A 27,748-nucleotide genomic window follows, 5' to 3' on the forward strand; every position below is an offset into this window, starting at 1 on the left:
CTCTATGCTTATAGATATAGAGATAGAGATAGATGTATCATTAAAACAATTATTATTGGCAGGGAAATAAAATTCTCATAAATTAGAATATATATTTCTTGGAGAGTAAACAGGTTCTAGCTTTCTTTTTTCTTGAATACCTCATTTGAGATATTATGTTGTAAGAACTTAGTGATATTTTAATATCTTCTATTTGAAGCAACTTTTTCTTAACCAAGAAGGGCCATTGATAGCAAGCATTATAATGTCAATAATCACATTAAATGTAAATGGTCTAAATGTTCCAGTTTATTATGTAAATTGCTATAACTTGCAAAGGATATTTTAACCTGGAAAATAAACTATTTCACCCAAGACTTACAAAGTTGAGCAAAAGTGTAATACTATGTTGTGCTATTTTTTAATTGACACATCTGAAAATTAAGAATACCAAAAAAAAAAAAAAAAAAAAAGCAAGGATGGAGTAGAATTCAGGGCAAATAACCCCTGGGTACATATACAAAAAAAACTGAAAACACTAATTTGAAAACATACATGCACCTTAATGTTCATAGTATTATTTGCAATTTCCAAGATACTGAAGCAACTTAAGTGTTCATCAACAGACAAATGGATAAAGAAAATGTTCTCTGCCAAGTTACAACAATTTACATAACACACTGGAACTTACGTAATATGGTCAGCCATAAAAAAGAATGAAATTTGGCCACTTGTAATAACATAGATGAACTTAGAGTGTATTATGCTAAGAGAAATAAATCTGGCAAAGAAAGATAAGTACTATATGATATAACTTATATATGGAATCTAAAAAATAAAGCAAACTAGTAAATATAACAAAAAAGAGACTCAAAGATACAGAGAACAAACTAGTGGTTACCAGCGGGAGAGGGGAAGGGGGAGGGGCAGGAAAAGTGTAGGGGACTAAGACATATGGACTACCATGTGTAAAATAATTAAGCTACAATGATATAGTGTACAACACAGGTGTTATAGCCAACAATTTATAATAACTATAAATGGAGTATAATTTTAAAAATTATGAATCACTATACTGTACACCTGAAACTTATATCACACTGTTCAATTATACTTCAGTAAAATTATACAAAATAATTGGAAAAATTTAGTTGCCATTAAAAAATGTCAGTGCAAAGAAAAGTTAAAGCCTAGCTTGGATAGATACAAAATTTGCTAGAACTGCTCAAATTAATTTGGATTTTTGTTTTTTAAAATTTGATTTGATATTATGTAAAATATGAGGTTTTTTTCACTTTCGTTTTCTCTCATGAGTTATTTCTTTAAATAATTTGTATAATAAAATTATTCTCAGCTATTAAGTATTTATTGCATTTATATTTTAGATATAAATATGTAGTAGTCATATAATCATATATATCATGTAGTCATATATATCAAAAATATTTCTTTTTCTTTGCCATTGGTATAATATTTGGACCTTAGTTTTAGTGGTTTCATGGCTATGCGGTTTATTTGCTATTTACTCACTAAGTCATATCCAACTCTTTTGCGACCCCATGGACTGTAGCCCACCAGACTCATCTGTTACGGAATTTCCCAGGAAAAAATACTGGAGTGGATTGCCATTTCCTCCTCCAGGGTATCTTCCAAATCCAGGCACTGAATCTCCATATCCTGCACTGGCAGATGGATTCTTGACTACTGAAAGTGAAAATTGCTCAGTCATGTCCCACTCTTTGCGACCCCATGGACTATACAGTCCATGGAATTCTCCAGGCCAGAATATTGGAGTGGATAGCCTTTCCCTTCTCCAGGGGATCTTCCCAACCCAGGGATCAAACTCAGCTCTCCCTCATTGCAAGTGGATTCTTTACCAGGTAAGCCATGAGGAAAGCCCCAAAATACTGGAGTTTGTAGCCTATCCCTTCTCCAGAGGATCTTCCCAACCCTGGAATTGAACCAGGGTCTCTTGCACTGCAGGCGGATTCTTTACCAACTGAGCTATCAGGGAAACCCTTTACCACTGAACCTCCAGGGAAAATTATGATTAAATCATATACATTTATTTCTAATTATAATAAAATACATACTCAGGTTTAATTTTATTGTTTTCCACAAGTAGAAAGATTGTCATATCAATTTCATATATTGAAACCTATCCTTCATGTGAAGAGCTGGCTGGGGGCAGGAGGAAAAGGGGACAACAGAGGATGAAATGGCTGGATGGCATCACCGACTCAATGGACGTGAGTTTCAGTGAACTCCGGAAGATTGTGATGGATAGGGAGGCCTGCCGTGCTGAGATTCATGGGGTCGCAAAGAGTTGGACACGACTGAGCGACTGATCTGATCTGATCTGATCCTTCCCTGGTGACTCAGATGGTAAAGGATCTGCCTGCAATGCAGGAGACCTGAGTTCAACCCCAGGGTCGGAAAGATGCCCCGTAGAAATAAATGACAACCCACTCCTGTATTCTTGCCTGACGAATTCCTGGACAGAGGTGCCTGGTGAGCTACAGTCTGTGGGGTCTCAAAGAGTTGGACATGATTGAGATACTAGTACAACCTATGTATATATGTCTGTATGTAATACATAACATCATACTAATTATTAAGTACTAATACACATCAGTATTTATTGACATTGTGTACTACAATCTGTTTCTAAAATTTTTATATCTATTATTTCCTTATGGACATATCAATGCCAATATCACAATTCTGTTCATTTTTAACAGTTTTATTGAGGTTAACTGATATACAAAAGATTGCATGTATTTAATGTATACAATTTTATGAGTGCAAACATATGTATACACTCATGATACTATCACCAAAATTAATGTAATACAAGCATATTTCTCACCTCCCAGAGTTTCCTTGTGTCCCTTTGTTTTTGTGTTTGTGGTAAGAATGTTTAACATGAGATGAGCTCTTTTAACAAATTTTTAGGTAAACAACATCTTATTGTTAACTACAGGCACTGAGTTGAACAATGGATCTCTAGGACTTATTCATCTTGTATAATTGTAATTCTATACCCATTGAACAAAAAGCTGCCCATTTCTCTCTTCCTCCATCTCTAGGCAATGACCATTTTATTTTATGCTTCTATAAGTCAAGTTATACATCATCTCATATCTGTTGGGTGGCTATTATAAAAAATAAAATAAAAATGACATGTGTTAATGAGAACATACAGAAATTGGTATACTTGCACACTGTTAGTAGGAAAAAATATGGAGTTTTCCCCAAATTAAAAACAGACTACCATATGATCCAAACATTCTACTATTGGGTATTTATCCAAAACAATGGAAATCGGGACTTTGAAAGGGTATTTGCACTCTCATGTTTATTCCAGCATAATTCACAAAAAAAGATACGGAAACACCTCAAATCCCCATCAATAAACAAATGGATGAAGAAAACATGATATTTATCTTCATGTTTATCTCTCTAACTCCATCTATATACCATGATCTGTTAAAAATAAAAAAGGAATCCTACCATTGGAAACAACATGGATGGATCTGAAAGACATTATGCTAAAGAAATACGTTAGTTACAAAAGGACAAATACAACATTATTCCACACTTCTGTGATTTTTATAGCATATATAAATTGATGCTGTATTTCAAATTAATTACATTTGTCACATTCAATCATTCATTTGCTGTGAATTACTTCACAGAATATTATTCCTACCAAAATTGCTTTGCATTCTTTTACTTCTTTTTTCATTTTTCCTTGGTATATCCTTGAATATAAATTTATTTAATTTTTAACAGAACACTTTGGCATGCTGCCTTTTCCCAAGACAACCATAGTATCTTCTCTCAGCTAATATGCCTTTCTATAATCTCACTAATTCTCCTCACAAATAACTGTATAATCTTCTCCCCTTGAATCTGAATGAGTTTTTAAATCACTTAAAACCATCAGAATGTGTCAGAAATTATTCAGTACAACTTCCAAGGATGGGAAGTGAAAGACAGTGAAACTTCTGACTTTTTACCTGAAATATCAGGATACTCATGTTTTGAATCTTCAAGTGCCATGTATACATTCCAACTGGCATATCATCATGCTCTTAAGAAGATCAAATAAGCATTCCATGGAGAAAGACCAGCTGGACTAACCACCAGCTTATCCAGCACCTGGACCTCACCAACATTTCAGTCTTAGTCCCAGTTAGACTAGATCCACATAAAACCCCAGGACAGAGCCATTTTGGTGAACATTTCCTGAATCCATTATTCACAAAATCCATGAGAGACGATAAAAATACTTGTTTTGCTTTATGTCAGTGAATTTTGAGGAGATTTGTTAGTTATCAACAACAGCTAACTGGAATGAAATACGATAATTGGAATTAGGAATATGATAAAAGAGAAATTAAAAATTGTGTCATTGAGCTTGAAACTGGATGGTTGATGAAAATTAGAAAAAACTGAGGAGGCTATTGATGAAGACTACAGATTAGAGAAGAAAATTTATGGGACACTGGATAAGATGAGACCTAAAAAATACTTTGAGCTTCTCCCTAAATTATCAGTCATTGTGCAAGAATTTGATATCCTAATCTCTGATTATAAGCAATGGATGGTACCATACATAGAGCTAGAGTAACTTTATTTTTAAATTGCTTTTTTGAGATGCAATTTATATACTGTAAAATTAACTCAAGTGCACAACAATGTAATACTTTTAGTGTATTTACCAACAAAATCTAATTTTAGACATTTTCACCCCAAATTAAACCTGATGCCTACTAGCACTCACTCCTCATTAATCTACATTTTATATAGGCAGGTTTGACTATACTAAACATTTCATATAAATAGAATAAAAAATTTTTCTTTTTTTTTACTTAGAGCATTTCAATGTTCATCCATGTCAAACTATGTGTCAATTCATTATTTTTTTAACACCAAAACAATTCATTGTATGGACTTACCACGTTCTCTTTATGCATTCTTCAATTGAGAGACATTTTGATTGTTTCCACTTTGAGGCTATTACATTAATAAATAAAGCTGCAAGTGTTTACAAGTGTTGGGTGAACATTTATGTTTATTTATTATAAGTATATAGCTAGGAGTGGCCCAGATGTTAAAGAATCCACCAGCAATACAGATCTGAGTTCAGTCCCTGAGTTCGGAAGATTCCCCTGGAGGAGGGCATGACAACCCACTCCAGTATTCTTGCCTGGAGAATCCCCATGACAGAAGAGTCTGGCAGGCTACAATCCTTGGAGTCACAAAGAGTTGATCATGACTGAGCAAATAGGAGTGGAAATGCAGGGTTGGATAGTAATTCTATGCTTATCATTCTGAGGAACTGAAGAATTTTTGAGGTGGCTACTCCATTTTACAGTATCAGCAGCAATGTATAAAAGTTCCAATTTCTCCATTTCTTCACTAAGTCAAGAATTATGAGCGCTCCAACTTGTTATTTTTTTTTGAGACTTCCTTTAAATAGTCTGAGTCTATTGTGGTTCCAAATAAATTTGAGTGTCAGCTGTTGATATCTGCCAAACATTTTAAAAATAAAATATGAAGGAAGCCAATAAAGAAGGGAAAAATTGTTTTAAAGGGATTGAATCTGAAAATCCACTTGGGTAGTGGTGAAATTTTAGAAATAGGTCCTTCAAGCTATGAGTATGGGATATTTTCCACCCCTCAGAAGCAGGATGAAAAAAAATAGGTAAATGAAAGTGGCAGTTTCCCATTTTAAGGATATATTCTGGAAGTGACTCTTCTGAGTTGCCAGCGCTTTTCAGAGCTTGGCTACTTGACCTCACCTACTACAAGGGAGACTGGGAAATGCAGGCTTGTGTTTGGTCTGCATTACTTGCTTTTTATCAAGATAAATGCTGAGCTTCTGTGACTAACGTAGCTAGTTAGTCACAGCTACTTTAAGATTTCTGCCTCCTGTTGTGTAGTGCTGTTTCAAGAAATCAGACAAGGAAATTAGAATCATTTTCCTTCAGATTATTTTTAAGAAAAGCCACCATAGTGTGCTATTACTCAGGCGTGTTTGGAAGGAGTAACTATTGCAAGCCATTATTACAATATTCTTTCCCATCTTTTACTACATTTTCTGAATGTATCCATTCTAAGGAATGTATCCTTAGAATACTTTAAATGATTTACGTGATGTTTGGAAATATTTAACATTGCCTTCATGCTTTTCTAGCAAAATAACTTGCTTTAATGATTTTTATGAAATATTAATAATCAAATATAGTTGCCTGCTTAGCTTTATATTATACTTAAGATAGCTATGGTTTTTGTTTGCAAATATATAGAAAGCATAAGTAAAATAAATCATTATTTTATAATTATATTACAAAGCATTTCATTGAAAAAGTAGGAAATGTGGAGTTTCCATAGCTGTGCATTGGAGGGAAACATGAAAATGAAAGATTTTTGGATATGCTGAGCTTGAGATATTGATCATACATTTATTTGGAAATGTGCTATAGACAGAACAAATATTTGAAATAGAAAATTGAAGCTTGAAATAAATGAGATTTTTGAAAAGCAGATAGCTGCTCTAAATGATTTTAAATATCTTAATCTCTGTGAATTATATCATAAGATACTAAAAGAACTGGCAGTTGAGCCTGATAACCTTTTAAAATATAGGCAATATATTATTAAACTGGAAGCGCCACAAGTTCATGTGAAGTAAATAAGGTTGTGGTTCCACAAAGGAGAAAAATATAGTTACAAAACAATCTATCCCAGGGAAGAGTATCAAGTACACTGCTTAAAAGATCAATTTCTCATCTCTAAAATGTAATTAGAATCTTGAACCATAAAAAGAAAAAATAAGTGATTATCATAGGAACAATAAGTCATAACAGTACATTATTTTGGGGTAGACTCCCAAGGGAAGTGAAACACTAGCAACACTGGCATTGAGGATAGTTGATGCAGCAAATCATGACAGAAACACCATGGGTGACAATATACAGCTTTGACGTACTCCTTTTCCTATTTGGAACCAGTCTGTTGTTCTTATTAGTCACTAAACATGGTTGTGCTTAATGAAGATAACATGCCTTTGCTTGTTGGCATGTGCTGTTTCTTGTGTAATAAATCACAGTTTTCACTCAGCAAATTCCAAAACATCCTTTGGAAGAACTCAGGGACTGTTTCCTCCATTAAGGATTATTTAACCTCAGCCTAAGAGAATACCATTACCACTTTCACAGCACCACATTTTGGCTTATTTATTTTTGAGAATTTGCCCATTTGCTTGGGATGTTTGTTTATTTTGATCACACTCACTTGCAGTCCCTAGATTTAGAGGGCAAGGAATTCTGACCCTTAATTTTTTGTCAGTAGCTTGGAAAAGTACTTTGCTGCTATGCTGATGAAGAAGCATGGAAATGAAAGATATAACAATATTTTAGATAAAAAAAAATTCAAGGACTTTGAAAAGTAAGAACTGGATAGATATATCAGGATTAAATTAAATACCAACAATTTAAATTCGCATGCATAAATATACAAAATACCAAGAACACAAGAACTGAATAGGAAATACATTCCTTAATAGTAGTGCTTATGAAAAGTAAAGAATATTTAATTGATTTTAATCTCAATATACTTCAACTGTGTAAAATAAATATTGTAGTTGTCTGAAGTGTTTTATAAACATGTCCATTAAAACTGTCTAATTCATCAAAATACCATACTTTGGTCAGTACATCTAAATTGTTTACATTTAATTTATATTTTGAATTAGTATTACATTTATTGAGTATAAAAGGATGTCAACATTGAAAAGACTTCCTGCATCACAATCCCTCACCTTCTCAGTTTCTACCCTTCCCAAACTCTTCCTTGAGCTTTCTTAAGGATATATAAGAAAATGTTATTATAGATTATCAACACCACTATTTTGTTTATACACACCTTGCCTGCTTTTAATTAAAAATATATTTTATAAGTATTTCCATATAATATAAAAATCTTCATTATTTTTACTGATGCTTAAATGGCAACCCACTCCAGTGTTCTTGCCTGGAGAATCCCAGGGATGGAGAGCCTGGTGGGCTGCCGTCTATGGGGTCGCACAGAGTCGGATACGACTGAAACGACTTAGCAGTAGCAGCAGCAACATTTTATTGGATAGATGGCCTGAATTTTATCCAGTACCATACTGATGAACATTTTTATTCAATTATTCAAAGTTGTAAATGGCAATTAAGTAAAAAATATTGTAAATACTGTGTTTCACATAATCACATGTGTGAAGTCACATAATCATGTAGGATATTCTTAGATGTAGAGTATCTGAGTCACAGTGTGTATGGGAATTTTGCAATTGTAACACACATTATCAAACTGCCATCTTAGTATCTCATATTTTAAATATTATATTTTGGTGTATTGTACATATCTTAGTATATTATTTTACTAGGTTATTGATCATTTATAATCATTCTGTAGAAGCTTCCAGCTCTTCAGTTCAGTTCATTTCAGTCGCTCAGTCATGTCCGACTCTTTGCGACCCCATGAATCACAGCACGCCAGGCCTCCCTGTCCATCACCAATTCCCGGAGTTTACTCAGACTCATGTCCATCGAGTCAGTGATGCCATCCAGCCATCTTATGCTCTGTTGTCCCCTTCTCCCCCTGCCCCCAATCCCTCTCAGCATCAGAGTCTTTTCCAGTGAGTCATCTCTTTGCATCAGGTGGCCAAAGTATTGGAAATTCAGCTTCAGCATCATTCCTTCCAAAGAAATCCCAGGGCTGATCTCCTTCAGAATGGACTGGTTGGATCTCCTTGCAGTCCAAGGGACTCTCAAGAGTCTTCTCCAACATCACAGTTCAAAAGCATCAATTCTTCAGTGCTCAGCCTTCTTCATAGTTCAACTCTCACATCCATACATGACCACAGGAAAAACCATAGCCTTGACTAGATGGACCTTTGTTGGTAAAGTAATGTCTCTGCTTTTCAATATGCTATCTAGGTTGGTCATAACTTTCCTTCCAAGGAGTAAGCGTCTTTTAATTTCATGGCTGCAGTCACCATCCGCAGTGATTTTGGAGTGCAAAAAAATAAAGTTTGACATTGTTTCTACTGTTTCCCCATCTATTTCCCATGAAGTGATGGGACTGGATGCCATGATCTTCATTTTCTGAATGTTGAGCTAGAGAAAGTAATAATTTTTGTGCTAACAGTTGTTAAGTTTTTGCCTTTTGCTATTTGTATTTTTAATAGTATATACATACATATATATATATATATATATTTCAGCTAGTCAAAAATTTAATTAATTTTGGTAGTTGTCTGTTTTTTAATCTTTTCACATCTGTAGATTGTGTCATAGCTTTAATATAAAATTTTCTCTAATTAGAAAAACCATGTCAATGTATGGCAAAACCAATACAATATTATAAAGTAAAAAAAAATAATAATAAAACTGAAAAAAAAAGAAAAGAAAAACCTGTTCCTCTAGTGTTTTTTACTTCATTGTTTCTATTAAGATTTTTGATCTATTTGGAATTAATTATTGTGTTTTATAGTTTGTGTTCTATATCCAACATTTTTCTCACAATCACTACTCCATTTTTCCAGTAATATTTAGTCAATTGTCCCTCCATCTTCAATGTTTGTAGATGTTACCTCTGGCAGAGAGAGTTGACACTCACTAGATGGCCCAAATGTTTCCCTACATATTTCAGTCAGCTTTTCTATTTGGCTAGAGCCAAATGTGTCTTTGTGTCCAAAGAGCAATAATTAGTTACATTATCACTTCTCAGGAGGAGGTAGTTGAAAGCTGATATAAGTCACCCATCTCTCTCATTTCATTCAGACTTCCAATACCACATGTTTCAAATTTCAGTTCCAAGCTAGTCAAGCCTCCCTATCTACCTAGACATCTAAGAAAGGGGGCATAACAGAATTCTACCAATCCAAGCTAGCCATGTAGTGTAAGCAAGAGACAAACCACTGAAGTTTGAAGGTTCATAACAGCAACACAGTCTCTCCTATCTGTAACATTAAGCCCAATTTATCATATACTAAAAGCCCATGGATATTTGGACCTACTTCTCGATGTCTGCTACTTTCTACTATTCTGTGAGCAAAGAGGTAGCAAAATAGATCTGGAGATGCCTCTACTTCCCCCTTTTAAATGGCTTAACAGAAAACTTGGGGGTAGGTTAGTTTAAAGTACGAAAATGGCAGTAGTACAGAATTCTGGAGTATTTTCAACAAAACTATTTTTTCTTCAATCAGAGAGCTAGAATTTGGAAGGTTTTAGGTATTTATCAACTTCCTTTTGTATACCAAGATGTTTTGAAAAATAATATTTGGTTAAACTGATGATATTAGTGCCCAAGACTGTAAAAATATATTCTTTATAATAAAATGCTGAATTTGAGGTTTAAGACCACCATCATTAATGTAAACCTTGAATATCTTTTTTTATATTAAGTTGTTCTAAATAAATCAGTGGTTAACATTTACTCTTTAATACATGGTTATAATGAATTGATCTAAGCAATTTTGGACAGTTCTTGCATTCATACCCAAAATTCATACTTAAAATTGTGCCAGAGAGCTTTAAAATATGAATCTGCATATAAATATGGGCTACTAATAATCCACTCTCCTAACAAAAAATAAATAAATAAAACCAACAGTGAAACAAGGTGAATATCTTTAAATCTGTAACTTTAGAGTACTTGTTTTTACCTGATTTATATTATGAAAACCTTTAACAATGGAATATAAGTTAGGTCAGTTTCCAAAGTTGGGGGGGGGGGACACAACTAAAAAAAAATTTACAGTGTTTCACAGAGTTCATTGTCCATAGGATTTTCCGGGTAAGAATACTGAAGTGGGTCGCCGAAATGCAAGGGATCTTCCCAACCCAGGGATCAACCCACCTCCTGTGTCTCCTGCATTGGCAGGTGGATTCTTTACAACTGAGCCACCTGGGAAACCCCAGAGATCACAGAGCCTAAAAAGTCCATAAAAGAGGCTCAACCTATAAAGTTAGGATAGCCACAGATAGTTCTTGCAAATGTTTTGAAATGTACATGACATACAAAAAAATGTTTGAAATAAATGTAATTATAGGTACTTTAAAAGCTAGTATTAAGTCAAATAACAACTACATAAATCCTGTCAAAGGAAATCTCTGGGAAATAAATGCCAATAATTATTATTGCTATTTTTAACAGTAAAAATTTCAAAAAACAGTGTATATGAACTGAAATACATTTATAGTATAAGCACAAGTTTAATATGGTAGCTTTAAGTTTTTAGATGTAATACAGGTAAATACTTTAAAACACATTCAAAAGTTGAAAGGTATAAAAAATGTCAATTTTTATTACTTCTCTAAGTTTTGGTTGCTGTGTTCTATGATGTTCAATATTGAGAAATTAACATTTAATGTATAAATCCATTCATATTGTTCAGATTGTTCAGTTTTCTTTCACCCTCAGTACATCCATTAACTGATTTCATTCAAAACCAAGTAACAGACTGGCCATCTTTCTAAAGTCTCTAGCACAAACCTTTGTACTGAGGAACATGGGAGACAAGAAGAGAGAAATCAAGTTGCAGTTGTTAGAAGGGTTAGGCAATGATTTGGAGGCCATAAAAAGCTTTGCATCACTTGTTCTAAGGCTACTGATTAAGAATTAGTTATAAAAATAAAGTGTGAAACTGTTCATACATTGGTTTTATGTTTGTTTTTAAATTATATTAGGTGTGAAAGCTTTATAATTGATGAGATATTCTTTATATATTCCAAAATAGTGATTTATAAAGATGGTTAATACTATTAAGAAAAAATAAATCATGTTCCAACTTGTTGATGTTTGTGTTTGTACTGCTTTTTATGTGGCTATTGCTGTTCATTCCAAAATTTGGCCACTGCCAGCCTTTTTAGGTTGATTTGATTTACAGCACCTTCTGCAGTTATATAATTGCTGTACTCTTGCCAACCATTATAAGATTCATCTTGTGCCTGTACTCTTAATTTGCTCTGGAAATTAGTTGGCATGAATTTCTCTTTGTTCTTATTTGATTATTTTCCAGATTCATCAACTAAACTTTTGCCTGAATTTTGCTAAGTCCATTTCACTTTTTTCTTTTGATTTTCATGAACTTTATAACTTTCCAGTGAAATGTTCTACATCTAATTCTACTTAATTATCTGGAAGAAATTCAAAGTGTGAAAGATTATAAATTTGAATGTTGCTTCCACTGAAGGTTAATGATCATGTTTTAAAATTTTGATTTGATTTCATAGGTGATTTAGCTTACTTTATGCATCTTATATATTGCATTTTAAAAACCAGTATAAAATATATACCCTGTATGTAATATATATTTCATTTTCACCTATCTATAAATTTCTTGTCAATCACTATTTAATTTTAACATAATACTTTTGCTTACTGTCTCAAACTTTTTTCCAGAGCATAATTGTAAATCTTTGATATGCTGAACTCCATCTTCCTCATTTTATATGTAATATCTCTGAGTTATTTATAAACTCAGATGAATAGCTTACTGATAACTCACTGATGTTTTTCCAGGATCAAAAAATGTCATACATATTCTAATTCTGTGAACACATACACATGGACGTTATTTATGTTAAATTGATATACAAAATATTATCATAGCATCACTCTTTTCTATTATTCCTTTTCTCATTCACCAATAATTGTTGTTATTTTCTCATATCAACAAACTTTCGCTCTATATTCCTATTTTGATACTGACCTCGAGTTAGCCACGTATTAATGTACAGTGAGAAGATAACTGCCAAAGGGACTATTATTTCTTGTGTAATTATAGAAGGTAACAAAGTATAAGCAAAACTTTATTAACTAATAAGAAGAAATCACTTTAAAACAAAAAAAAATCAAAACTGTATATTATTTTTTGAATTTTTCCTCATGAGTCAGATCTACTTAAAACAGGTAGTAGACAGCAGAGGTTAAAACTAAACAGCCTTTTGTAGTAAAGGCTTCCTTTTAAACTTCAGGAAGATTCTCATTCTTCAGCAGTGCAATCACTCTTTGGCTTAATTTCCCTCTCAACAAAAAAAGGACAGTAATAGAATCACATCAGGATGATTGCAAGAACAAACTGAAGCAATACATGTGAAATGTTGATATTGGTACCTGGTATCTAGTTAGTATTCAGGGAATCATGATATGCCTATAAAATTGTTACAAATAAATTGTTACTATTCCTGGATGGCATTAGAACAAGAGAGATTACATGGTCCAAATATTAAATGACTACAAATTCTGACAGTCTAATCAATAACCACATAATAGAAATGTAGGTATTACTGAGGGGACTATTAGTTTTAAATTAACATAATTTCTTCCCTAGTGATGATCCATAAATATTCAAGTTCCGATGGTTTCAGTGTTCCTATGTATCTTGTCTAATATACTGATAGACAGTGCCCAAACTTCTTTGTCTCACATTTCCTATTCTTGTCTCCCATGACTTTAAAACTTCATCGAACATTTATTTCTTGGATGGATAAATTTACTCATTCATATTCTAGCCAAACTTTGCTGACCTGAGAACTACTCTGTTTGTCTCTTTTGACATATATCTTATCAGATATATTATTTCAATTATTGGATTTTACAGTCTAAATCTTAGAGAAAACCTCACTTTTCTATCAAGTTTTTCCAGCATTCCCACTAAGTTAAGGGACCACATTTATGGTACTATCTACCTGTGCAGCTCATTTATCCCCGTAACACATTACACAGACTTGGAAATCCAAATGTGGTAACATAAAATACATTCTTTCTGGGCATAATTATTGATAATACTCCGTGTAAAAATTTGCCAATTGTAGGTAACATTTTGTTAGTTATACTGATCCAAGCTAACTTTCTTCTATTGGAGCTATCATTAGGCAATTTGGTTTTGTTTCTCCATTTAGATGCTCATTTTCCTGATTTTCTACTTAGGTATTTCATATATCTTGATCTACCCTTCTTAAACATGACATCTATATCCGTTTTCCTCTGAGTGATCTGTCATACAATGTGTTGTTGTGGTTGGTATTTGTGATTCTCTTTTATTTTCCAATTTCCTGGCATTCATTATATGTGAAAAGTTTTTTTAGTTATGAAGCTATTCATTCCCCATGCTTGAATTTATCAGTTTCCTTTAAAGATGTAGCAGGCAATATGACAAAAAGAATTTTTCATGTTTTTTACTTTGCGTACCCATATATGAACAGCTAATAAAGCATCTTAATGTCCCTTCAAAGTAGCTTCTGTGTATTTCTGAACAGGCAGATTTCCTGATCTCATGGACATCTGGTTCTATGGCCTTTAACCTAATGTCAGGAAGCGAAGAGACTTTGACCATAAGTCATATTTTTTTGTAAAACAGTAATTCAAGGAGTTTAGATTTTACCTACTGTTTGGCTCCAAAATAAGTATAAATCCAGATTAGTTCATGAGGAACCAGATTAAGTTACCAGAGTAGAAAGGTGTGAAAAGTAAAATAACTTCAGAGATGGTGGCTTTCCCAAACTGAAGTGGTCTAAACTCATCTACTCTTGTGTCTTTTGACCACTTGCTGTTGAGGTCTGAAATAAGTCTGGTTTCAAAGCCCAGCCTCTTAAACACTTGATTATATCTTTCTCTAATGAGATCTAACAGATCTTTGGAAAAATCCTATGAAGTATGCATTAATAAATGACTTCCAGTGCTCTGTGGTGAACTAAATGGGAAGGAAACCTTAAAAAAGAGGGGATACATGTACAGATATAACTGATTCACTTTGCTGCACAGCAGAAACTAATACATTGTAAAGCAACTAAAATCCAATAAACATTTTAAAAATTAATAAATGACTCCCCAAAATCATTGATTCAGAAGTTAATAGTTAACAAAATGAAGATTATAACAAAGATGACATTAAAACTAATATCCAAATTACATCTTTGATTATAAACTTTAGTCACTGAGTTTTTCCAGAAAACCATCAATATTCTTTAACATTGTACTCATTTTGCTATGTAATTGAATTTATGTTTTGTTTTTTTTTTAACAAAATCATATTTGTTTTTCCCTTCTACACCTATGGTTATATCTTTTTACTCATTTCTAAGTTAACCTAATTTAGTTAGCTTCTTCTACCTTTTATCTTTGACCTCTGCAATCTATCTATATTTTATTTATGGTTCACTTAAAGAAATATACAATAAGTTATTTATTTATTTACTTTTAAACAAACTAGTTTGGGATTCTCTTATCATTTCTATATATTAGGTTTTTTAACATTTCATTTTGTCAGTTTTTAGATTTAGTAATTTACATTTCTAGAAAGTTTCAAGTTTAACTTGTTATTTTTCTAACATTTTTAAAGTATAGTTTCTTTTCTTTTTTCTTAAATAATAAAGTCACTGAAAGGTAAATTTTTCCTCTGAACAACATTTCCCATAGGCTTTCATTGAAATGTTTCTTTTTTCATTGGTTTGTGGAGAGAATATAATTTCACTTTGAATTTCTTCTGTGACAAAAGAATTATCTAAACCTGTAATTCTTAATTTCTAAGTATATAACATGTAATAATTTGTATTAATACCTAATTTCATTGGCTTATAGAATGTGAATTTTAAATGTATAACTTTAAATACTTTAAAGATTTTCCTTGATGTTAACTACAAGCATTTTTTCAGAAAATATCTCTAAGATATTCCAATTACACATTTCACTTTATGTTTAAATTTAAGAGAAGTATTACAGTTTTGCTTTGCTATTTTTAATTTTCTCTTGGATTCCCTTTTAACATTCTCTCAATATAACATAATAAGTGTATTCACTTCAATGGCAAGATTGTGCAGAGATAATTCAATGGCTATTCCCATGCTATATTAATTTCTTCCTAATATTTTTTCTATTTTAAGAATGTTTAATAACCATGGATAACTAATTATCATACATCTCAATTATTTTAAATATATGTAAACACTTACATTAAAAGGTTGGTTTTTCATTGTAAATAACTTGAAATTACTTAATCTGATTTTAAAATCTCTACAGTTTCCTTTCCTTTCTTGACTTCATATTTCTTGATATTTCTATAGTATATTCCTCAAATTGACATGCATGGGTATTACCATAGTTATCAGATCAGATCAGATCAGTCGCTCAGTCATGTCCGACTCTTTGCAACCCCATGAATCACAGCATGCCAGGCCTCCCTGTCCATCACCAACTCCCAGAGTTCACTCAGACTCATGTCCATCGAGTCAGTGATGCCACCCAGCCATCTCATCCTCTGTCGTCCCCTTCTCCTCCTGCCCCCAATCCCTCCCAGCATCAGAGTCTTTTCCAACGAGTCAACTCTTCGCATGAGGTGGCCAAAGTACTGGAGTTTCAGCTTTAGCATCATTCCTTCCAAAGAAATCCCAGGGCTGATCTCCTTCAGAATGGACTGGTTGGATCTCCTTGCAGTCCAAGGGACTCTCAAGAGTCTTCTCCAACACCACAGTTCAAAAGCATCAATTCTTCAGCACTCAACTTTCTTCACAGTCCAACTCTCACATCCATACATGACCACTGGAAAAACCATAGCCTTGACTAGACGAGCCTTTGTTGGCAAAGTAATGTCTCTGCTTTTGAATATGCTATCTAGGTTGGTCATAACTTTCCTTCCAAGGAGTAAGCGTCTTTTAATTTCATGGATGCAGTCACCATCTGTAGTTATAGGTAGGTTCATTTTTGTTTGCTCTTTAGCTTTTTTTTTTCTTTCTACTATTCCTTCACTTCTCAGTCTTCATTTCTTTTAATTTCATGGCTGCAGTCACCAACCATAGTTATAGGTAGGCTCATTTTTGTTTGCTCTTTAGCTTTTTTTTTTCTTTCTACTATTCCTTCACTTCTCAGTCTTCATTTCTACTGACTTAACTTTAGGTCTCAAAATCTTTTGATTTTTTTTTTTTCTCATTTTAATCTTGACCTAATACGTATAACAAGTATTTAAGATTTATCATATTTGTATCCATTTATTTTCTTATTCAACCAATGTTTATTGAGAGTCTACTGTCAAGACTTGAGTGAAGCAGTAAAAGATTGTTTGGGAAGTAGAAATGTTATCCAAAGCTTCTTGTTCTTATTGGAGATCAAATTACTTATCAATAACAAGCATAGTAGGGCAGACAAAAATTACAGTGCATAACAAGAAAAGTCTAATTCTTCAATGATGCCAATCTAAGTCATAACCCTTTCTTATTTTAGGAGCTTCATGTAGCAGAAGTACTTTCCTTAAAATATGTTTTTATTATGATCACATTTTGTATTAACAAAAGTATATCAACATTTTGCAACTGGAATATTTATAATAAAACCATATTCATGGAACTATACAATTATATTAATCAGTTTGAATTTGATTTACATTAAATTGAAAACTGTTGCTCAGTTCAGTCACTCAGTCATGTCTGACTCTTTGTGACCTCATGGACTGCAGTATGCCAGGCCTCCCTGTCCATCACCAACTACCGGAGTTTACTCAAACTCATCTCCATTGAGCCAGTGATGAAATTGTTGCTAGAATATATGAAAATGTTTCCTGAAGGGGTCCATGAAATCAGCCTTTTTGAAGCAGTTATAATAATTATTTATACCCATTTGAGATAGCTGGAGGCTAAATTAGAGTCAGTCAGTTCAGTTCAGTTCAGTTCAGTCGCTCAGTTGTGTCCAACTCTTTGCGACCCCATGAATCGCAGCACGCCAGGCCTCCCTGTCCATCACCAACTCCCGGAGTTCACTCAGACTCACGTCCATTGAGTCAGTGATGCCATCCAGCCATCTCATCCTCTGTCGTCCCCTTCTCCTCCTGCCCTGAATCCCTCCCAGCAGCAGAGTCTTTTCCAATGAGGCAACTCTTCGCATGAGGTGGCCAAAGTACTGGAGTTTCAGCTTTAGCATCATTCCTTCCAAAGAACACCGAGGACTGATCTCCTTCAGAATGGACTGGTTGGATCTCATAAAATCCTTGTGCTTATCTAGAATATGGCTATTTCCATAACAAAGGGAGTTAAAAACACATCCTTAGTGTAAATAAAATATTTACTGCTTCATTAAATCATTTTGGTCTTATATAAGCCACATGTCACAGAAAACTAGGAAAACAAAAAGAGGAGAAAAACATCAAGTTTGCACTGGCAATATGAATTCCTAACAGGCCTTTTAAAGTTGACACAATTTTAAGCATAAATTCAAAATCAAGTATTAAACTTAAATCCCTAATATGCCACCTTTACAAATTCAAAAGCAGGAACAACTCTTTCCTATTTATTTTCTTTCAATTGATTCCCGTATTGACCATCTGCCATTTGTTGGACGGTGTTTTTTTCCTCTTGGTAACAGCTTTGTTGAGGTATCCATACAACCTACCCAATTTAAAGTGTACAAGTCAATGGTTTTCAACAATTCACCCATTTAAGTGTACAATTCAATATTTGTATAGATATTCAAGAGTTGGGTAACAATTACCACAGTATATTTTAGGATATTTTCATCACCTCAAAAAGAAAATATGTACCCTTAACTATCACTGGAAAGTTACCCTAAACCTCGAAGTTTTAAGCAAATATTAATCTCCTTTCTGATTCTATAGAGGTTTATTTCAGACATTCAATATAAATTGAATCATATAAAATATCTTTTGTAACTTCTCACTTAACAGGATATTTTCAAGTTTCCTCCATGTTGTACTGTAGTATATACCAGAAAGTCATCATTTTCATGACCAAATAATATTACTGTATATCGACATATCACATTTTGTTTATCTGTTCATCAGTTGATGGGCATTTGGGTTGTTGCTACCTTTAAGCTTTTCAGAAAAATTCTCATATAAACGTTCTGCATCTTAAATAAAATTGCAATCCTTTAATTTTAAATTATGCTTGCATGATATATATATATTTTTTCCACTTTGTTATTCCATGTATTTGTATCTTAGAATTTAAAGTGTGTTTCAAGGAGATGCCATATGCAGAGCACTATTTTTTAAAATCTTCTGATCTCTCTGTTTTGATAGAATTGTTTAGTCAATTTACATTTAAAGTTATTATTAATATAATTTAATTTGTCTACCATTTTACCTCTTATTTTTGTCTCTTTGTGTGTTTATAGCTCTCCCTTTACTGCTTTACTTGCAATAAGAGGTTATTTGCTAATTTGACATTTTAAATTCTTCTATCATTTTCCATTATTTAGTTTTGAGTTAATGATTTCTCTAGGGTTACCACACGAATCATAACAGAATCTGTTTCAGATTTATTCCAGTGTGATATGAAATGGGAGTGTAATATATACATTTCATCTATATATATATAAAACACTTAGTGTATTTTTATGATTATTATTTGTAAAAATGTGTCCAATTTTACATAATTCAAAGAATATAATAAAAGAATGGAGAGTAAGTGCATATTTATAGCTTTTGTAATATTAACTGTCTATTTGCTAATTTTCTTGCCCTTCATTTTTTCCAGTGGGTTTCAGTTACAATCTGGAGTAATTTACTTAGGCTGATACTGCCTTGCTTTCATCTGCCTCTTTTGTGCTAGTATTGAAAAAATATATGTTTTTATATGCTATATGCTCAGCAATATTATGAACATATTGTTTAATGTAATTGGTTTTTAAATCAGCTAAGAGAAGAAAGGAGACGAGATATATATTTACAATGTCTTTCATAACTGCATAGTTGTCTTTATTGGTGCTTTTTGCTTTTTCATATGAGTTCGAATTACTGTCTGAAATCATTTACAGAAAGCCTGAAAAACTTCCTCTGGCATACTTAATAAAAGTGGGTTTACTAATTACTGCAAATTCACAGTTTTTGCTTTTCTTATAATGTCTTTGTTTCATTTTGCTGAGGTGGCTTTTCGGGGGATATTGAATTATTTGTGAGCAGGTTTTTTTCCCCCTATTTTCATAGTTTAAGTATGTTATCCTACTGCCATCTGGCCTTGATTGTTTCTTGATTGCTTCCCAGCTGGTGCTAGTGGTAAAGAACTTGCCTGTCAATGTTGGAGGCATAAGAGATGTGGGTTCAGTTCCTGGATCAGGAAGATCCCCTGGAGTAGGAAAGGGCAACCCACTCCAGTATTCATACCTGAAGAATCCTATGGACAGAGGAGACAGGCAGGCTACAGTCCATGGGGTTGCAAAGAGTCGGACACAACTGAAGTGACTTAGCACACAGCACAGAAGCAGTATTTTTCTCTTGCCGTCTTCCAAATTTCTCCTTGTCTTTGGTTTTGGGCATTTTTACTGTGATAAATCTGTGAATGGTTTTGTGTTTATCCTACTTAGATATTGGTAATCATCTTAAACGTGTCTACAACATTTTCATGAAGTTTTAAGATACTCATCACGTATTTTTCATTCTTCTCCTTCTGGCATTCCCATTACATATACACTGTTGTCTTTAAGGTACTCAGCATTTCTCTGAGACTCTGTTTATTCTTTTTTAATGTAATTTTATTTATTTATTTATTGGCTGCACTAAGTCTTCCTTGCTGCATGGGCTCTTCTTTAGTTGTGGTGAGTGGGAGCTATTCTTTAGTTGCGGTGCACAGGCTTCTCATTGCAGTGGCTTCTCTTATTGCTGAGCACAGGGTCTAGGGATCAGGCCTCAGTAGTTCTGGTTCCTGAGCTCCAGAGCACAGGCTCCAGAGTTGTTATGCACAAGTTTAGTTGCTCCCTGGCATATGGGATATTCCCGGCCCATGGATCGAACTTGTGTCTCTTGCATCGGCAGGCGGATTCTTTACCACTAAATCGCTAGGTGAGCCCCTGTTCATTCTTCATAATTCTTTCTCTTTGTTCTTCAAATTGCATAATCTCTACTAAAGGATCTTTATGTTAGCTGATATTTTCCCTGCTGTTTAAAAACTACTGTTGAATTGATCTAGTGAATTTCTAATTTCATTTATTAAATGTTCATTCATTCCATTTTTATAATTTCTATCTCCTTATCTGTATTCTCTGTTGAATAAGATATTATAATATCTTCCTTCACTTCTTATATTTATTATTTATTTAAGTATAGTTGATTTACAATGTTGGGTTAGTTTCTGTTGTACAGAAAGTGATTCAGTTTTATATATATATTTTTTGTTCATATTTTTTCCATTATGGTTTATTACACAATATTCAGTACAGTTCTCTGTGCTATACAGTAGGACTTGGTTGTTTATAGATTTTGTATATACTAGTTTATACCTGCTAATCCCAAACTCCTAATTTATCCCTTCTACTCTGTTCCACTTTGGTAACTATAAGTTTGTTGTCTATGACTGTTAGTCTGCTTTTTTTCTGTAGATAAATTTATTTGTATATTTTAGTTTCCACATATAAGTGATCTAGTATATTTGTCAATTTATGACTTACTTCACTTAGTATGATATGCTCTAGATTCATCCATGTTGCTGCAAATAGCAGTATTTCATTCTATTTCATGGTTAAGTAGTATTCCATTGTCTATAAGTACCATATCTTCTTTATCCATTCATCTGTCAAAGACACTTAGGCTGTTACCATGTCTTGGCTATTGTTAATAGTGCTGATATGAACACTGGGGTGCATGTATCCTTTTAAATTAGATTTTCTCCAAATATATGTCCAGGAGTAGGATTCCTAGATCATATGGCAACCCTATTTTTAGCTGTTTTTAAGGAACCCTCATACTTTTTTTTGCAGTGGCTTCACAAATTTACATTCCCACCAACAATTGCCAACATCCGCTGGATCAAGGAAAAAGCAAGAGAGTTCCAGAAAAACATCTATTTCTGCTTTATTGACTATGCCAAAGCCTTTGACTGTGTGGATCACAATAAACTGTGGAAAATTCTTCAAGAGATGGGAATACCAGACACCTGACCTGCCTCTTGAGAAATCTGTATGCAGGTCAGTAAGCAACAGTTAGAACTGGACATGGAACAACAGAGTGGTTCCAAATAGGAAAAGGAGTTTGTCAAGGCTGTATATTGTCACCCTGCTTATTTAACTTATATGCAGAGTATATCATGAGAAATGCTGGACTGAAAGAAACATAAGCTGGAATCAAGATTGCTGTGAGAAATATCAATAACCTCAGGTATGCAGATGACACCACTCTTATGGCAGAAAGTGAAGAGGAACTAAAAAGTCTTGATGAAAGAGAAAGTGGAGAGTGAAAAAGTTGGCTTAAAGCTCAACATTCAGAAAACAAAGATCATGGCATCCAGTCCCATCACTTCATGGGAAATAGATGGGGAAACAGTGGAAACAGTGTCAGACTTTATTTTTTGGGGCTCCAAAATCACTGCAGATGGTGACTGCAGCCATGAAATTAAAAGACACTTACTCCTTGGAAGGAAAGTTATGACCAACCTAGATAGCATATTCAAAAGCAGAGACATTACTTTGCCAACAAAGGTCCATCTAGTCAAGGCTATGGTTTTTCCTGTGGTCATGTATGGATATGAGAGTTGGACTGTGAAGAAAGCTGAGTGCCGAAGAATTGATGCTTTTGAACTGTGGTGTTGGAGAAGACTCTTGAGAGTCCCTTGGACTACAAGGAGATCCAACCAGTCCATTCTGAAGGAGATCAGCCCTGGGATTTCTTTCGAAGGAATGATGCTAAAGCTGAAACTCCAGTACTTTGGCCACCTCATGCAAAGAGCTGACTCGTTGGAAAATACTCTGATGCTGGGAGGGATTGGGGGCAGGAGGAGAAGGGGACGACAGAGGATGAGATGGCTGGATGGTATCACCGACTCGATGGATGTGAGTCTGAGTGAACTCAGGGAGTTGGTGATGGACAGGGAGGCCTGGCGTGCTGAGATTCATGGGGTCACAGAGAGTCAGACACGACTGAGCAACTGAACTGAACTGAACTGAAATTTATCCATACCCTCTACAGTATTTATTATTTGTAGACATTTGAGGGTGGTCACTTTGCCTAGCATAAAGTGACAACTCATTGTAGTTTTGATTTGCATTTCTCTAATAATTAGTGAAGGTTAAACTTTTTAATATGTCTGTTGGCCATCTGTATATCTTCTTTGGAGAAATGTCTATTCTGGTCTTCTGCTCAGTTTTTTAAATTTTTTAAAAAAGCTTTTATTGGGCATATAATTGATTTACAATGTTGCATTAGTTTCAGGTGTACAGCAAAGAGAATCTGTTACACAAACACATATATCCACTTTTTTCAATATTCTTTTCCCACACAGGCTATTACAGAGTATTGAGTAGATGAAGTTCTCTTTATTTTTATTTTTTAAATTAACCTATTTTTTATTGGAGGATAATTGCTTTACAGAATTTTGCTGTTTTCTGTCAAACCTCAACATGAATCACAGCCATAGGTATACATATATCCACTCCCTTTGAACATCCCTCCCATCTCCCTCCCCATCCTACCCCTTTAGGTTGATACAGAGCCCCTGTTTGAGTTTCCTGAGCCATACAGCAAATTTCTGTTGGTTATCTATTTTACATATGGTAATGTAAGCTTCCATGTAGTCTTTCCATGCATCTCTCCCTCTCCTCCCCTCTCCCCATGTCCATATGTCTATTCTCTATCTCTGTTTCTCCATTGTTGCCCTATAAATAAATCTTTCATACCATTTTTCTAGATCCTGCACTTATACACTGTGAAGTGAAGTGAAGTCCTCAGTCGTGTCTGGCTCTTTGCGACCTGATGGACTGTAGCCTACCAGGCTGCTCTGTCCATGGGATTCTCCAGGCAAGAATACTGGAATGGGTTGCCATTTCCTTCTGCAGGGGATCTTCCCGACCCAGGGATTGAACCTGGGTCTCCCACATTGCAGGCAGATGCCTTACCCTCAGAGCCACCAGGGAAGCCCAATATATATGTTAGAATATGGTATTTATCTTCTTCTTTCTGACTCACTTCACTCTGTATAATAGGTTCTAGGTTCATCCACCCAATTAGAACTGAATCAAATGCATTCCTTTTTATGGCTGAGTAATATTCCATTGTGTATATGTACCACTACTTCTTTATCCATTCATCTGTCAATGGACATCTAGGTTGCTTCCATGTTCTAGCTATTGTAAATAGTGTTTCAATGACAATGGGGGTACATGTGTCTTTTTAAATTTTGGTTTCCTCAGGGTATATGACTAGAAGTGGGATTGCTGGGTCATATGGTGCTTTTATTCCTAGGTTTTTAGGGAATCTCCATACCATCTTCCATAGTTGCTTTCTCAAATTATATTCCCACCAATATTGCAAGAGCATTCCCTTTTCTCCACACCTTTTCCAGCATTTATTGTTTGTTGACATTTTTTATTAGGGCCATTCTGACCAGTGTTAGGGGATATCTTGTAGTTTTAATTTGCATTTCTCTAATAATGAGCAATGTTGAGCATCTTTTTATGTGTTTATAAGCCATCGGTATGTCTCATTTGGAGAAATGTCTGTTGAGATCTTTTTATGACTTTTTGATTAGGTTGTTTGTCTTTCTGGTATTGAGTTGTATGAGCTGCTTGTATATTTTGGAAATTAACCCTTCGTCAGTGGTTTCGTTTGCTATTATTTTCTCCCATTCTGAGGGCTGTCTTTTAACCTTGCTTATAGTTCCCTTTGTTGTGCAAAAACTTTTACGTTTAATCAGGTCCCACTTGTTTACTTTAGTTTTTATTTCTGTTACTCTAGGAGGTGGATCATAGAGGATCTTGCTTTGATCTATGTCATCGAGTGTTCTGCCAATGTTTTCCTCTAAGAGTTTTATAGTTTCTGGTCTTACATATAGGTCTTTAATCTAATTTGAGCTTATCTTTGTATATGGTGTTAGGAAGTGTTCTAATTAATTCTTTTACATGAAGCTGTCCAGTTTTCCCAGCACCATTTATTGAAGAGGATATCTTTACCCCATTGTAAATATTCTTGCCTCCTTTGTCAAAAATAAGGTATCCATAGGTGCATGGGTTTATTTCTGGGCTTTCTATCTTGTTCCATTGGTCTATATTTCTGCTTTTGTGCCAGTACCATGCTGTCATGATGACTATAGCTTTGTAGTATAATCTGAAGTCAGGAAGGTTGAGTCCTCCAGCTCCATTCTTCTTTCTCAAGATTGCTTTGGCTACTTGGGGTCTTTGTGTTCCCATGTGAATTGTGAAAAAGTTTGTTCTAGTTCTGTGAAAAATGTCATTGGCAATTTGATAGACATTGCATTAAATTTGTAGATTGCACTTGGTAGTATAGTCATTTTCACAATATTGATTCTTCCTACCCAGGAACATGGAATATCTCTCCATTTGTTTATGTCATCTTTGATTTCTTTCATTAGTGTCTTCTAATTTTCTGTGTACAGTTCTTTTTTCTCCTTAGATAGGTTTATTCCTAGATATTTAATTCTTTTTGTTGCAATGGTGAATGGGATTGAGTCGTTATTCTCTTTCTGATATTTCATTGTTGGTATATAGAAATGTCAATTATTTTTGTGTATTCATTTTGTATCCTGAAACTTTGCTAAATTCACTGATTAGCCCTAATAATTTTCTGATACATTCTTTAGTGTTTTCTATGTATACTATCATGTCATCTGTATACAATGAGAGCTTTACTTCTTCTCCAATATGGATTCCTTGTATTTCTTTTTCTTCTCTGATTGCTCTAGCTAGGACTTCTATAACTATTTTGAATAATAGTGGGGAAAGTGGGCCACCTTGTCTTGTTCCTGATCTTAGGGAGAATACTTTCAGTTTTTTACCATTTAGAATAATGTTTGGTGTAGGCTTATTGTAAATGGCCTTTACTATGTTGAGGTAGGTTCCTTCTATGCCCATTTTTGAAGAGTTTTAATCATAAATGGGTGCTGAATTTTGTTTAAGGCTTTTTCTGCATCTATTGAGATTATCATATAGTTTTTATCTTTCAGTTTGTTAATATGATGTATCACATTGATTTATTTGCATATATTGATGAATTCTTACATCCCTGGAATAAACCAAACTCGATCATGGTGTATGAGCTTTTTGATGTGCTGCTGAATTCTGTTAGGAAAAATTGTGTTGAGGATTTTTGCATGTATATTCATCAATGATATTGGCCTGTAATTTTCTTTTTGCGTGTTGTCTTTGTCTGGTTTTGGTATCAGGGTGATGGTGGCCTTGTAGAATGAGTTTTGAAGTGTTCCTTTCTCTGCAAATTTTTGAAAGTTTTAGAAGGATAGGCATTAGCTCTTCTCTAAATGTTTTCATAGAATTCTCCTGTGATGCCATCTGGTGCAGGGCTTTTGTTTTTTGGGAGATTTTTGATCACAGCTTAAATTTCAGTGCTTGCAATTGGGTTGTTCATAATTTCTATTTCTTCCTGGTTCAGTCTTGGAAGATTGAACTTTTCTAAGAATCTGTCGATTTCTTCCAGGTTATCTATTTTATTGCCATAGAGTTGTTCATAATAGTCTCTTATAATCCCTTGTATTTCTGCATTGTCTGTTGTAACCTCTTTTTCATTTCTAATTTTGTTGATTTGATTCTTATCTCTCTTTTTTTTTTTTCTTGACGAGTCTAGCCAAAGGTTTGTTAATTTTGTTTGTCTTCTCAAAGACCAGCTGTTAGTTTTATTAATCTTTACTATTATTTTTCATTTATTTCTTCTCAGATCTTTATGATTTCTTTCCTTCTACTAACTTTGGGGTTTTTTTTGTTTGTTTTGTTTGGTTTTTTTTGCTCTTCTTTTTCCAGTTGTTTTAGCTGTAAAGTTAGGTTGTCTATTCAATGTTTTTCTTGTTTCTTGAGGTAGGATTTTATTGCTATAAACTTTCCTCTTAGAACTGCTTTTGCTGCATCCCATAGGTTTTGAGTTGCCTTGTTTTCATTATCATTTTTTATAGAAATTGTTTGATTTCCCTTTTGATTTCTTCAGTAACATATTGGTTATTTAGAAATGTGATGTTTAATCTTCATGTGTTTGTGTTTCTTAGTTTTTTTTCTTGTAACAGATACTTAGTCTTATGGCATTGTGTTCAGAGAAGATGGTTGATACAATTTCAATTTTCTTAAATTTATTGAGGTTTGTTTTGTGATTCTCTCTCCTGGAGAATGTCCCATGTGCACTTGAGAAAAAGGTGTATTTTTCTGTATTTAGATGGAATATCATTGAGAACCATCTCATCTAATGTATCATTTAAGACTTGTGTTTCCTTATTAATTTTATATTTTGATGATCTGTCAATTGCTGTGGGGTGTTAAAGTCTCCTACTGTTATTGAGTTACTATTAATTTCTCTTTTTATGTCTGTTAGTGTTTGTCTTATGTATCAAGGTGCTCCCTATGTCGAGTGCATAGATATTTATAATTGTTATGTCTTCCTCTTGGAATGATCCCTTGATCATTATGTAGTGTCTTTCCTTATCTCTTGTAATCTTCTTTATTTTAAGGTCTATTTGTCTGATATGAGGATTACTATTCCACGTTTCTTTTGCTTTCCATTTGCATGGAATATATTTTTCCATCCTCTCACTTTCAGTCTATATGTGACTTGAGGTCTGAAGTGGGTTTCTTGTAGACAGCATATATATGGGTCCTGTTTTTGTATCCATTCAGCCAGTCTGTGTCTTTTGGTTGGAGCATTTAATCCATTTACATTTAAATTAGTTATTGATATATATATATATATATATTATATATTATATATTGCCATTGTTTGGGGTTTATTTTGTAAATCTTTTTTCTTCTGTTGCATTTCTTG

At 33.8% G+C, this 27,748-nt stretch overlaps 1 long non-coding RNA gene across 1 annotated transcript in view; it reads right to left on the reverse strand.

Annotated features, from left to right (window-relative positions):
- The window catches only part of LOC129657648 (uncharacterized), a 226,063-nt gene that overhangs the window by 31,422 nt on the left and 166,893 nt on the right, over positions 1-27,748 (reverse strand). The gene's annotated exons all lie outside the window — the stretch shown is intronic.

The sequence above is a fragment of the Bubalus kerabau genome, chromosome 7, assembly GCF_029407905.1.
Source record: "Bubalus kerabau isolate K-KA32 ecotype Philippines breed swamp buffalo chromosome 7, PCC_UOA_SB_1v2, whole genome shotgun sequence".
Taxonomy (NCBI): Eukaryota; Metazoa; Chordata; class Mammalia; order Artiodactyla; family Bovidae; genus Bubalus; species Bubalus kerabau.